The sequence below is a fragment of the Oncorhynchus gorbuscha genome, linkage group LG10 (assembly GCF_021184085.1).
Source record: "Oncorhynchus gorbuscha isolate QuinsamMale2020 ecotype Even-year linkage group LG10, OgorEven_v1.0, whole genome shotgun sequence".
Classification (NCBI taxonomy): domain Eukaryota; kingdom Metazoa; phylum Chordata; class Actinopteri; order Salmoniformes; family Salmonidae; genus Oncorhynchus; species Oncorhynchus gorbuscha.
This window is the reverse complement of record NC_060182.1, coordinates 96,490,997-96,506,161: the sequence shown is the minus strand read 5'-3', so window position 1 is coordinate 96,506,161 and position 15,165 is coordinate 96,490,997. Positions and strand designations below refer to the sequence as shown.

Here is a 15,165-nt window from a genome sequence, read left to right as displayed (position 1 = left end):
TATACTGTACATGAGCAGTGAAAACTTTTCTCAGGGCAGTGCAGGACAACAGTTAAGACTGGGGGAGGGGGGCAGTGCACTACTTTAAACCAGAGCCCTACGGTGACCAGAAAACTATGGTCTCTGGTCAAAAGTAGTGCACTGCACAGGGAATAGGGGTGCCATTTGGAACACATTTTGGGACAGGGGCGGCAGGGTAGCCTAGTGGTTAGAGTGTAGAGGAGGCAGGGTAGCCTAGTGGTTAGAGTGTAGAGGTGGCAGGGTAGCCTAGTGGTTAGAGTGTAGAGGTGGCAGGTAGCCTAGTGGTTAGAGTGTAGAGGCGGCAGGGTAGCCTAATGGTTAGAGTGTAGAGGGGGCAGGGTAGCCTAGTGGTTAGAGTGTAGAGGGGGCAGGGTAGCCTAGTGGTTAGAGTGTAGAGGCGGCAGGGTAGCCTAGTGGTTAGAGCGTTGGACTAGTAACCGGAAGGTTGCAAGTTCAAACCCCCAAGCCGACAAAGTACAAATCTGTCGTTCTGCCCCTGAACAATGCAGTTCCTGTTCCTAGGTCGTCATTGAAAATAAGAATTTGTTCTTAACTGACTTGCCTGGTTAAATAAAGGTAAAAATAAAATAAAAATCTTGAGTGCAGGTCAAGAGGTCATCATTTCTATGGGTTCAGAGGTCATACTTACTGTCCAGGCACACTAGCAACGTGTCCCTCTCCAGCTGGGTCACATGGATGGCGTCCACTGCTCGACCAGCTAGGGGAGAGACAAATAGAGCGGTCACCGTGGAGATATCCCTTCTGGCATCCAATAGAAACGGTTTGTTTCAATATGCAAATACCAGTGACGGGTCGGTGCCTTTTAAGAGGGAGGACGATTATTTCCTTAATGAGCATATTGGATGACTTGTTGTTCGTATTCCATTCACCCGGTTCAATGTTAACATGGATAGGTTTAGGCTGGTGTAGCCTACAGTCATTTAGCATCGTCAGATCAGGACCTAACATAAGGATAACTCAGGAGTATGATATTCTGGTCCTTCTGAAATAAGACTACATTTTCACATTATCATGTTTCTTTAGACCTGTCTAAAATAAATAATGGATTCATTGTGATGGTGTAGACTATATTACATAGATTTATGTACTTTTTTAAACTGTAGATGTTCCAAAGGTCTGCATCAGTGGCTGGTAGGATGTGTGTGGAAGCCAGGAGATGATAAACGTTAATTAACGGTCGATCACCGTGAGACCGGCCGGCAGTTATTTGCTTGACAATCACCGGCTGACAAAATGTCATGACGACCACAGTTCTGAGTGTCAATAGCAATATGTTGAAGTCATGACGACCACAGCCCTAGTTGAGGTTGATTGTTTCTCTGTGTAGAGCAGGGGGTAGGCTGGTCCTGGAGTGCCGCAGTTCTTGATTTTACTGACCTTGAAGACCAGGTGTGTTGAATTGAATCAATGTCTGACCTGATCAATTAGCTCAGTTGGTCAGGTGTGGTGCCTCGTTGGGGACAACACCTGCAGGACCTGTGGCTCTCCAGGATCAGGGTTGTGGTGATGTGCGGGTAAGATGTTTTTTCACTATACGACGGGGAAAAGCCCCCTGACTATATGACGGGGAAAAGCCCCCTGACTATATGACGGTGAAAAGCCCCCTAACTATATGACGGTGAAAAGCCCCCTGACTATATGACGGTGGAAAGCCCCCTGACTATATGACGGTGGAAAGCCCCCTGACTATATGACGGTGAAAAGCCCCGTGACTATATGACGGTGAAAAGCCCCCTGACTATATGACGGTGGAAAGCCCCCTGACTATATGACGGTGGAAAGCCCCCTGACTATATGACGGTGGAAAGCCCCCTGACTATATGACGGTGAAAAGCCCCCTGACTATATGATGGTGGAAAGCCCCCTGACTATATGACGGTGGAAAGCCCCCTGACTATATGACGGTGAAAAGCCCCCTGACTATATGACGGTGGAAAGCCCCCTAACTATATGACGGTGAAAAGCCCCCTGACTATATGACGGTGGAAAGCCCCCTGACTATATGACGGTGGAAAGCCCCCTGACTATATGACGGTGGAAAGCCCCGACTATATAAACGGTGAAAAGCCCCCTGACTATATGACGGTGGAAAGCCCCCTGACTATATAAACGGTGAAAAGCCCCCTGACTATATAAACGGTGAAAAGCCCCCTGACTATATAAACGGTGAAAAGCCCCCTGACTATATGACGGTGAGAAGCCCCCTGACTATATGACGGTGAAAAGCCCCCTGACTATATGACGGGGAAAAGCCCCCTGACTATATGACGGTGGAAAGCCCCCTGACTATATAAACAGTGGAAAGCCCTCTGACTATATAAACAGTGGAAAGCCCTGACTATATGACGGTGGAAAGCCCCCTGACTATACGACGGTGGAAAGCCCCCTGACTATATGACGGTGAGAAGCCCCCTGACTATATGACGGTGGAAAGCCCCCTGACTATATGACGGTGGAAAGCCCCCTGACTATATAACGGTGGAAAGCCCCCAAAGCCCCCTGACTATATGACGGTGAAAAGCCCCCTGACTATATAAAAAGCCCCTGTGAAAAGCCCCTGACTATACGACTGACTATATACGACGGGGAAAAGCCCCCTGACTATATGACGGTGAAAAGCCTAATAGCCCCCTGACTATACGACGGTGGAAAGCCCTGACTATACGACGGTGGAAAGCCCCCTGACTATACGACGGTGGAAAGCCCCCTGACTATATGATCGGTGGAAAGCCCCTGACTATATGACGGTGGAAAGCCCTGACTATATGATGGTGAAAAGCCCCTAACTATAGCGACGGTGAAAAGCCCCCTGACTATAAGGACGGTGGAAAGCCCTGACTATATGACGGTGGAAAGCCCCCTGACTATATGATGGTGAAAAGCCCCCTGACTATATGACGGTGAAAAGCCCCTGACTATACGACAGTGAAAAGCCCTGACTATATGACAGTGAAACCTGAGGCCTCACCCATCCCTAACCCACAAACATAGGAAAATACGCCATCCAGTCAGATGGTTGAATGATTGTTTGACAAGCCTTTTCTAGATAGGCCTATGTTTCTGCTTATAACATCATAAATCAATAGAAGGAATGCTTCAATATCGTCCACATTGGTGAAGTTTGTTTCCTTTCATCTCTGCTTCTCTCAAGCAGCAAAGACATTTAGGACCGGGAGAAAGTGCAAAAACAACAACAAAAAAAGCATTTTTTCCCCCAAATGACGTAAATTTGCCCAGGTATAAGGAAATTAAAAGCTGTTAAAACAAACCAACATGCTTGATAAGATTTCAGTTTGGCTGGATGCATATTTTATGTGGATGAAATTGTACAATCAGCTTGTATAATGCTGATAAAGATAGCATCATACAAAACGGTCCCTAACTAACTACAGATTCATTCTGTCAAGATGCTAAAAGAAATTAAATCACATTCTCTCTCCTGTTCCAGAGTAAAACAAACATTTGATGGATCATTTCACTTATACTGCCGGGCGGCAGGTAGCCTAGTGGTTAGATTGTAGAGGTGGCAGGGCAGCCTAGTGGTTAGAGTGTAGAGGTGGCAGGGTAGCCTAGTGGTTAGATTGTGGAGGTGGCAGGGTAGCCTAGTGGTTAGATTGTAGAGGTGGCAGGGCAGCCTAGTGGTTAGAGGTAGAGGTGGCAGGGTAGCCTAGTGGTTAGAGTGTAGAGATGGCAGGGCAGCCTAGTGGTTAGAGTGTAGAGGTGGCAGGGTAGCCTAGTGGTTAGAGTGTAGAGGTGGCAGGGTAGCCTAGTGGTTAGAGTGTAGAGGTGGCAGGGTAGCCTAGTGGTTAGAGTGTAGAGGAGGCAGGGTAGCCTAGTGGTTAGAGTGCAGAGGTGGCAGGGTAGCCTAGTGGTTAGAGGTAGAGGTGGGCAGGGTAGCCTAGTGGTTAGAGTGCAGAGGTGGCAGGTAGCCTAGTGGTTAGAGTGTAGAGGTGGCAGGGCAGCCCAGTGGTTAGAGTGTAGAGGCGGCAGGGTAGCCTAGTGGTTAGAGTGTAGAGGTGGTAGGGTAGCCTAGTGGTTAGAGTGTAGAGGTGGCAGGGTAGCCTAGTGGTTAGAGTGTTGAGGCTGGCAGGGCAAGTTCAAACCCCGAGCTGACAAGGTACAAATTCCACGTTCTGCCCAGTGAACAGGCAGTTAAAGGTTCCCAGGCAGGGCAAGAATTTGTGGTTAATCAATTTGCCTGGTTAAATAAAGGTAAAATAAAATAAATAAATAAAACATGAAATGCTTAATTCAGCAGGAGTTAATATTAAGTGCAGAGAGATGTTACAGACCGACAAGTCAGTGTCCATATTTCAGTCGGGATACTATTCCGGGTAAACCCATCTCAAACAGTAGCCTAAGTTCCTGGAAGGTTGCAAGTTCAAATCCCGAGTTGACAAGAATTGTCACAATCATCGTTTGCCCCTGAACAGGCAGTTAAACTGCTAGTGTCCACAGTCATTGAAAAAAGAATTTGTTCCGCCTGACTTGCCTGGTTAAATAAATGTCTCTCTCCCAAAAATAAATAAAACCCGCCTGCTTTCAGCAGGAGTTAATATTAAGGCTCTCTCCCAAACAGTTCTGACAGCCTCCTCAGTGTCCAACTTTCTCTCCTGATACTGACCTCCTTTCTTTCAACCCCATCTCTGCCAAACAGTAGCCCCGCCTCCTTTGACGTTGCATTTTCAAACGTCTTGTCTCCCAAAAAGTTCTGGCCCCGCCACAATCATCAACGTATCCCAAACAGTCGACACCGCTCCTGTCCTCTTTTTCAACGTCTCTCCCAAAAGTTCTGGCCCCGCCCTCCTTCTCTTTCAACGTCTCTCTCCCAAACAGTTCTGGCCCCGCCTCCTTTCTCTTTTTTCTCTCTCCCAAACAGTTCTTTGGCCCCGCCTACTTTCTTTTACAACTTCTCTCTCCCAAACAGTTCTGGCCCCGCCTCCTTTCTCGCCTCTCCCAAAAAGTTCTGACCCCGCCTCCTTCTCTTTTCAACGCTCTCTCCCAAACAGTTCTGGCCCCGCCTCCTTTCTTTACAACTTCTCTCTCCCAAACAACCCCGCCTCCTTCTCTCAACTCCCAAACAGTTCTGGCCCCGCCTCCTTCTCTTTTTACAACTTCTCTCTCCCAAACAAACTGTTCAGGCCCTGCCTCCTTTCTCTTTATTTTCAACTTTACATTATACGCAGCTTTTCTCTTGAATGAAACTCCCAACGTTGTCATTTTTGCCCCAGTGGATCACCTTAACGTTTTCCTAAAAGCATTTGACACTGTTTGCATTGGGCGAGCGTACAGTTAAGCCCTAAAGCATAGGCTATACGCACTAACGCCATACGAATGAAGAAAATAACTCAATGTAGCCTATAGATGTGAATGTAGTGCTACTGTGTGTGTGAATTCCTTACTTGATCCCATCTCAGTGAACCAGGAAGAGCAGGAGTTGAGGTTGATGGTCTCAAAGCGAACCACCTGGCCTGGCTCCGTGGCCTGGCTGACAGCTATACACACCATGGGGTATTCCTGCTCTGGAACCACCAACATCTCAAACACCTTCAGAGGGCTGGGTAAGGGGAAGTCAAAGTGCTGAGGGACAGAACACCAGAGAGGAGAGGGAGAGAGCAAGGAGAGAGAGAAGAGAGAGAGAGATCGGAGAGAGAAAGCAAGGAGGGAGAGTGAGGAGAGGGATGAGAGAGGAGAGAGAGTGAGGAGAGGGATGAGAAAGAGATGAGAGAGAGGGAGGAGAGGGAGGGAGGGGGATGAGAGAGAGATGAGGGAGAGTGGGGAGAGGGATGAGAGGGAGAGATGAGGAGAGGAGAGGAAGAGAGAGAGAGATGAGGGAAGAGAGAGAGATGAAGAGAGAGAAGAGAAAGAGATGAGGGAAGAGAGAGATGAGGGAAGAGAGAGAGATGAGGGAAGAGAGAGATGAGGGAAGAGAGAGAGATGAGGGAAGAGAGAGATGAGGGAAGAGAGAGAGATGAGGGAAGAGAGAGTGAGGAGAGAGGGAGTGAGAGGAGGGAGTGACGAGAGGGAGAGGGAGTGACGAGAGGGGGAGTGACGAGAGGGAGGAGAGGAGAGGAGAGTGATGAGGCTCTGGAAGTAATGCTGAGGAAGTAAAGTGGGTCGTACTAAAGCATGACATGATTCTTTGTCTGTTTGAAAGGTGCCTTGCATCACAATGGTCCATTATCACAAAAACAGGTCCAGAGAAATGTCTGTTTTAAAACAAGTAAACGATTCATGCTGTTGGATGTAGAAATATAACATTAAAGAAAAATCTATATGATATATATATATATATTATCGATTTGTCGTGCTAATCCTCACAGTCCATCTAACAGAACCTTGGTACCCAGTGGGACAAACGAACACTGAACAAAAATATAAACGTAACATCGAAAAAATGTAAGATTTTACATTTCATATAACGAAATAGTCAATTGAAATGGATTAATTAGGCCCTAATCTATGGATTTCATATGACTGGGAATACAGATATGCATCTTGTTGGTCACAGATACCTTTAGAAAAAGGTCAGTATCTGGTGTGACCACCATTTGTCTCATGCAGCGCGACACATCTCCTTCACACAGAGTTGATCAGGCTGTTGATTGTGGCCTATAGAATGTTGTCCCAGTCCTCTTTAATGGCTGTGTGAAGTTTCTGGATATTGGCGGGAACTGGAACACGCTGTTGTACACGTCGCTCCACAGCATCCCAAACATGCTCATTGGGTGACGTGTCTGGTGAGTATGCAGGCCATGGAAGAACCTGGACATTTTCTGCTTCCAGGAATTGTGTACAGATCCTTGCGACATGGGGCCTTGCATTATCATGCTGAAACATGAGGTGATGGCGGTGGATGAATGGAACGACAATGGGCCTCAGGATCGTTTCATTGTATCTCTGTGCATTCAAATTGCCATCGATAAAATGCAATTATGTTCATTGCCTGTAGCGTATATCTGCCTATACCATAACCCCACCTCCACCATGGGACACTCTATTCACAACGTTGACGTCAGCAAACCTCTCGCATAAACAACTCCACACACACTGTCTGCCATCTGCCCGGTTCAGCTGAAACCGGGATTCGTCCGTGATGACCACACTTCTCCAACGTGCCAGTGGCCATCAGAGGTGAGCATTTACCCACTGAATTCGGTTACAACGCTGAACTGCAGTCGGCTCAAGACCCTGGGGAGGACAACGAGCACACAGATGAGCTTCCCTGAGACAGTTCCTGACAGTTTATGCAGAGATTATTTGGTTGTGCAAACACACAGTTTCATCTGCTGTCCAGGTAGCTGGTCTCAGACGATCCCACAGTTTCATCAGCTGTCCGGGTGGCTGGTCTCAGACGATCCCACAGTTTCATCAGCTGTCTGGGTGGCTGGTCTCAGACCATCCCACAGTTTCATCAGCTGTCTGGGTGGTTGGTCTGGGTGGCTGGTCTCAGACCATCCCACAGTTTCATCAGCTGTCTGGGTGGCTGGTCTCAGACCATCCCACAGTTTCATCAGCTGTCCGGGTGGCTGGTCTCAGACCATCCCACAGGGAAAGAAGCCGGATATAGAGGTCCTGGGCTGGCGTAGTTGCACATGGTCTATAGTTGTGAGGCCGGAAGAATGTACTGCCAAATTCCTAAAACGACGTTGGAGGCAGTTTAAGGTAGAGAAATTAACATTCCATTTGCACGCCCCCTCAAAACTTGATACATATGTGGCTTGGTCTTGTGTGACAAAACTGCACATTTTAGAGTGGCCTTTTATTGTTCCCAGCACAAGGTGCACCTGTGTAATGATCATGCTGTTTAATCAGCGTCTTGACATGCCACACCTGTCAGGTGGATGGATTTTCTTGGCAAAGGAGAAATACTCACGAACAGAGATGTAAAACACATTAGTGAGATTCAGAGAAATACGCTTTTTGTGTGCTTATGAAACCAACAACTTTACATGTTGCGTTTGTGTTTTTGATCAGTATAGATAAAGGACTGACCTTGATAAGCATGAACCTCTGCATGGGCTCATACCACTGTAGCAGGATTATCCCAAACTGGAGCGCTCCACACAGGTACTTATGGCCCGTATAGGGGTTCCTCACTGCGAGGGAAGAGAGAGAGAACCCAGGGGAAGAGGAGAGAAACCCAGGGGAAGAGAGAGAGAAACCCAGGGGAAGAGAGAGAGATACCCAGGGGAAGAGAGAGATATACCCAGGGGAAGAGAGAGAGATACCCAGGGGAAGAGGGGGAGATACCCAGGGAAAGAGAGAGATACCCAGGGAAAGAGAGAGAGATACCCAGGGGAGAGAGAGATACCCAGGGGTAGAGAGAGAAACCCAGGGGAAGAGGGAGAGAAACCCAGGGGAAGAGGGAGAGAAACCCAGGGGAAGAGGGAGATACCCAGGGGAAGAGGAAGAGGGAAGAGAGAGAGAAACCCAGGGGAAGAGAGAGAGATACCCAGGGGAGAGAGATACCCAGGGGAAGAGAGAGAGATACCCAGGGGGAAGAGAGAGAGAAACCCAGGGGAAGAGAGAGAGATACCCAGGGGAAGAGAGAGAGATACCCAGGGAAAGAGAGAGATACACAGGGAAGAGAGAGAGATACCCAGGGGAAGAGATACCCAGGGGTAGAGAAACCCAGGGGAAGAGAGAAACCCAGGGGAAGAGGGAGAAACCCAGGGGAAGAGGGAGAGAAACCCAGGGAAGAGAGAGAGAAACCCAGGGGAAGAGAGAGAGAAACCCAGGGGAAGAGAGAGAGATACCCAGGGGAAGAGAGAGAGATACCCAGGGAAGAGAGAGAGATACCCAGGGGAAGAGAGAGAGATACCCAGGGAAGAGAGAGATACCCAGGGGAAGAGAGAGAGATACTCAGGGGAAGAGAGAGATATACCCAGGGGAAGAGAGAGATATACCCAGGGGAAGAGAGAGATACCAGGGGAAGAGAGAGAGATACCCAGGGAAGAGAGAGATACCCAGGGAAAGAGAGAGAGATACCCAGGGAAAGAGAGAGAGATACCCAGGGGTAGAGAGAGATACCCAGGGGTAGAGAGAGAGAACCCAGGGGAAGAGGGAGAGAAACCCAGGGGAAGAGAGAGAAACCCAGGGAAGAGGGAGAGAAACCCAGGGAAGAGAGAGAGAACCCAGGGAAGAGAGAGAGAAACCCAGGGGAGAGAGAGAGGGAGAGAGAATACCCAGGGGAAGAGAGAGAGATACCCAGGGGAAGAGAGAGAGATACCCAGGGGAAGAGAGAGAGATACCCAGGGAGAGAGAGAGATACCCAGGGGAGAGAGACATACCCAGGGAAGAGAGAGAGATACCCAGGGGAAGAGAGAGATACCCAGGGGAAGAGAGATACCCAGGGGAAGAGAGAGATACCCAGGGGAAGAGAGATACCAAGGGGAAGAGAGAGATATACCCAGGGGAAGAGAGAGAGATACCCAGGGGAAGAGAGATACCCAGGGAGAGAGATACCCAGGGGTAGAGAGACCCAGGGAAGAGGGAGAGAAACCCAGGGGAAGAGAGAGAGATACCCAGGGGAAGAGAGAGAGAAACCCAGGGGAAGAGAGAGAGAAACCCAGGGAAGAGAGAGAGATACCCAGGGGAGAGAGAGATACCCAGGGGAAGAGAGAGATACCCAGGGGAAGAGAGAGAGATACCCAGGGGAAGAGAGAGATATACCCAGGGAAGAGAGAGACCCAGGGGAAGAGAGAGATAACCCCAGGGGAGAGAGATACCCAGGAAGAGAGAGAGACCCAGGGAAGAGAGAGAAACCCAGGGGAAGAGAGAGAGATACCCAGGGAAAGAGAGAGATACCCAGGGGAAGAGAGAGAGATACCCAGGGGAAGAGAGAGATACCCAGGGGAAGAGAGAGATACCCAGGGAAGAAGAGATACCCAGGGGAGAGAGAGAGATACCCAGGGGAAGAAGAGAGATACCCAGGGAAGAGAGAGGCACCCAGGGAAGATAGAGGCACCCAGGGGAAGAGAGATACCCAGGGAAGAGAGATACCCAGGGGAAGAGAGAGATACCCAGGGGAAGAGAGAGATACCCAGGGGAGAGAGATACCCAGAAGAGGCACCCAGGGGAAGAAGAGGAGGTTGAGGTAAGTCAAAGCATAGGACTTGATATTTGCTCTGTCCAGGACCATGGGGGATGTGGAACTCACCAATGCAACACTTGTGACAGCCCTTTGTGTCAGGGATCTTCGTTGTCAAGGCAAACCTCCTGCAGAGAGAAAACTGTCAGCCTGAACCAATACAGCCTGGCCCAACACACAGTCAGTACTACAGCCTGAACCAACACACAGTCAGTCATACAGCCTGAACCAACACACAGTCAGTCATATAGCCTGAACCAACACAGTCATACAGCCTAAACCAACACAGTCATACAGCCTGAACCAACACACAGTCAGTCATACAGCCTGAACCTAAACCAACACACAGTCAGTCATACAGCCTGAACCAACACAGTCAGTCAGCCTGAACCATCATACAGCCTGAACCAATACACACAGTCAGTCAGTGAACCAACACAGTCAGTCATACAGCCTGAACCAACACACAGTCAGTCATACAGCCTGAACCAACACAGTCAGTCATACAGCCTGAACCATCATAGCCTGAACCAATACACACAGTCAGTCATAAAACCAACACAGTCAGTCATACAGCCTGAACCAACACACAGTCAGTCATACAGCCTGAACCAACACAGTCAGTCATACAGCCTGAACCATCATACAGCCTGAACCAACACAGTCAGTCATACAGCCTGAACCATCATACAGCCTGAACCAACACACAGTCAGTCATACAGCCTGAACCAACACAGTCATACGGCCTGGGTCCTGCAGGCCGCACCGTAGCAAAATGTTTTGAAATTGAAGTTTCTTATTGACAAGTTCAGATCGTACAGGGCCTTGCAAAAGTATTCAGCTCCTTTGGCGTTTTTCCCATTTTGTTGCAAAAGACCAAAGATAACCCTGAAGTGTCTGCGCATAGGACCACAAAGCCGTACACTCCACAAAGTTGGGCTTTACGGAAGAGTGTCCAAAAAAAGCCATTGCTAAAAGAAAGAAAATAAGCAAACACATTTGGTGTTCACCAAAAGGCATGTGGGAGACTCCCCAAACATATGGAAGAAGGTTCTCTGGTCAGATGAGACTAAAATTGAGCTTTTTGTCCATCAAGGAAAACACCATGTCTGGCGCAAACCCAACACCTCTCATCACCCCGAGAACACCATCCCCACAGTGAAGCATGGTGGTGGCAGCATCATGCTGTGGGGATGTTTTCCATCAGCAGGGACTGGGAAACTGGTCAGAATTGAAAGAATGATGATTGGCTCTAAATACAGGGACATTTTTGAAGGAAACTTGTTTCAGTCTTCCAGAGATTTGAGACTGGGACGGAGGTTCACCTTCCAGCAGGACAATGACCCTAAGCATACTGCTAAAGCAACACTCGAGTGGTTTAAGGGGAAACATTTAAATGTCTTAGAATGGCCTAGTCAAAGTCCAGACCTCAATACAATTGAGAATCTGCGGTATGACTTAAAAAGATTGCAGTACACCAGCAGAACCCATCCAACTTGAAGGAGCTGGAGCGGTTTTGCCTTGAAAAATGGGCAAAAATCCCAGTGAATAGATGTGCCAAGCTTATGGAGACATTCCCCAAGAGACTTGCAGCTGTAATTTCTGCAAAAGGTGTCACTACAAAGTATTGACTTTGTGGGGGTGAATAGTTATGCACGCTCAAGTTTAGTTTTTTGTAATACTTATTTCTTGTTTATTTCACAATAAAACATATTTTGCATCTTCAAAGTGGTCGGCATGTTGTGTAAATCAAATGATACAAACCCCTCAAAAAAATCAATTTTAATTCCAGGTTGTTAGGCAACAAAATAGGATAAAATGCCAAGAGGGATGAATAGTTTCGCAAAAGACACTGTATCTTCCCGTTTCTCTCTGTTTCATGCCTACTGAACACGACACAGTCATATACAGCCATATAGTGTCAACACAGCCTCTGTTGAGGACAATAGAATAGACCCCTGTGTCTCTCACTTGGGTGAGATATTGTCTGGGAAGCAGTGTGTGTGTGTGTGTCACCTTGGTAACATCTTGTCTGGGAAGCGGAGTGTGTGTGTGTCACCTTGGTAACATCTTGTCTGGGAAGCGGAGTGTGTGTGTGTGTGTGTGTCACCTTGGTAACATCTTGTCTGGGAAGCGGTGTGTGTGGAACTGAGAGGCCAGGCCAGGCTTCTTCAGCTGCTCAAACAGCCCAATCAGGTTGTGTGAGTAGAGCTGGAAGGTCTTCCCTGCGATCACATAATCACATTATAGGAAAAACAGGGATGTGACGCACCCTATTCCCTATGTAGGGAACTACTGTTGACCAGGGGGGGAGTGCACTATATAGAAGAATAGAATGTAATTTGGGACGTAGACATGACATTGTTTCTGGGGGTCACATCTCTTACAGTGGTCATGACATCTCCCCCCAAAACATTCCTGTATAGTTAAACAGACAAACGACAACACGGAGATAGATTGAAGGACTCAGGAAACTAGATCAAAAGAGGATACCTGGCAGAAACACTTGGTATTATTATTATTAGTGTAGATGTATTCACCATCAACAGCAATTTGGTTTTAAGGAGCTGATCTCTCATATGAACTTTTATCTGAACATGTGGCTGCGATGGAGTTAGCTTGATGTTGAAAAGGGTAGGGGGGTAAGGAGGGTCATTTTACCCCAAAATCCCTCGGTTTTCTAGAAATCCCGATGGGAGAATTCCTGGATTTCCTGCTTATTCCATAGTGATTCCAGGAATATTCTAACTAGGATTTCTTGGGGAAAAACCCAGGAATTTTGGGACAGTAACCAAAAGGTTGCATCCCTGGATGAGGGGTGAACAAGGGTGGGATTAAAATATGGGTATGACGATGAGGGGTGATGATGACTGCGATGATGATGATTTGTGAATGTGATGATTACCTTCTGATGAAGCCGGTTAGTAGAATACCAAATCAAGCCAGACCAGAGGAAGAGGAGGAGGAAGAGGGACAGAGCCCAAGAGGAAGAGAAGAAAGAAACCAGAGATTAGATATTCTCTGAGCCGGGGCATAGGGTCTACTCTTCAGGGCAGGAACGACGCTCTCACACTGAGACCTAGGCTACATCCCAAACGCTCTCTCCCTGCCTCCTAAAGTCTACTCTTCAGTAGGAACGACGCTACACATCACACTGAACTTTGACCTAGGCTACATCCCAACTCTCTCTCTCCTCCTGCCTCTAAAGTGTGCACTTGTTCACTTCCCTTCACCGATTTCAAATGAAATGACTGGAATAAGAAACATGTTAAAGCTCTGAGGAAAGTCGTGAGGCCCGATATGTAAAACTTAATAAAGAGCAGTGTTTACTACCAGTCATTCTTTTCTCTCTCATTTTATTAAACTGTTACCAGTCAACAAAGATCACTCAGATGTGCGAATGCCTTGTGAATAAGAAATAGGGTAGAAACTCACATTAGCTTGACCTCCACCAACCCAACGCTTTTAAAAACATTTTTGGGGGAGTAGTAGCGAACGAGTGTACACTTCAGAAGAAAGTATTGGGGACGTACTCCAAGGGTAGCCTAGTGGTTAGAGTGTTGGACTAGTAACCAGAAAGGTTGCAAGTTCGAATCCCCAAGCTGACAAGGTACAAATCTGTCGTTCTGCCCCTGAACAGGCAGTTAACCCACTGTTCCTAGGCCGTCATTGAAAATTGAAAATAATAAGAATTTGTTCTTAACTGACTTGCCTAGTAAAATAAAGGTACAATTTAAAAATATATATATATATTTTTTAATTCCAATAAATTAGAAATGTTTACTTTCACTTTATTACAACAGAGAAATTCAACAACCAAGTGGTTAAAACCCAGATATACAGTATTTTTTTTAACCTCGATTAAACCAGGAAGTGCTCAGTGTGCTGATACGCTATACATTTGGGACATGCATCATCTAGCTACAATTAAGAATTCTTCTTCTCACGGCAGGGTAGCCTAGTGGTTAGAGTGTAGAGGTGGCAGGGCGCCTAGTGGTTAGAGTGTAGAGGTGGCAGGGTAGCCTAGTGGTTAGAGTGTAGAGGCGGCAGGGTAGCCTAGTGGTTAGAGGTAGAGGTGGCAGGCAGCCTAGTGGTTAGAGTGTAGAGGTGGCAGGTAGCCTAGTGGTTAGAGTGTAGAGGAGGCAGGGTAGCCCAGTGGTTAGAGTGTAGAGGTGGCAGGGTAGCCTAGTGGTTAGAGTGTAGAGGTGGCAGGGTAGCCTAGTGGTTAGAGTGTAGAGGTGGCAGGGTAGCCTAGTGGTTAGAGTGTAGAGGTGGCAGGGTAGCCTAGTGGTTAGAGTGTAGAGGTGGCAGGGTAGCCTAGTGGTTAGAGTGCAGAGGTGGCAGGGCAGCCTAGTGGTTAGAGTGCAGAGGTGGCAGGGTAGCCTAGTGGTTAGAGTGTAGAGGTGGCAGGTAGCCTAGTGGTTAGAGTGTAGAGGAGGCAGGGTAGCCCAGTGGTTAGAGTGTAGAGGTGGCAGGGGTAGCCTAGTGGTTAGAGTGTAGAGGTGGCAGGGTAGCCTAGTGGTTAGAGTGTAGAGGTGGCAGGGTAGCCTAGTGGTTAGAGTGTAGAGGTGGCAGGGTAGCCTAGTGGTTAGAGTGTAGAGGTGGCAGGGTAGCCTAGTGGTTAGAGGTAGAGGTGGCAGGGTAGCCTAGTGGTTAGAGTGTAGAGGTGGCAGGGTAGCCTAGTGGTTAGAGTGTAGAGGCGGCAGGGTAGCCTAGTGGTTAGAGTGTAGAGGAGGCAGGTAGCCTAGTGGTTAGAGTGTAGAGGTGGCAGGGTAGCCTAGTGGTTAAAGTGTAGAGGTGGCAGGGTAGCCTAGTGGTTAGAGTGTAGAGGCGGCAGGGTAGCCTAGTGGTTAGAGCGTTGGGCTAGTAACCGGAAGGTTGCAAGTTCAAATCCCCGAGCTGACAAGGTACAAAATCTGTCGTTCTGCCCCTGAACAAGGCAGTTAACCCACTGTTCCCAGGCCGTCATTGTAAATAAGAATTTGTTCTTAACTGACTTGCCTAGGTAAAATAAAGGTCAAATAAAATAA

The 15,165-nt window shown here is 47.9% G+C and overlaps 1 pseudogene; it reads right to left on the bottom strand.

The window, feature by feature from the left end:
• Positions 1–653: 653 nt before the first annotated feature.
• The window catches only part of LOC124046993, a 75,131-nt pseudogene continuing 60,619 nt past the window's right edge, over positions 654–15,165 (bottom strand).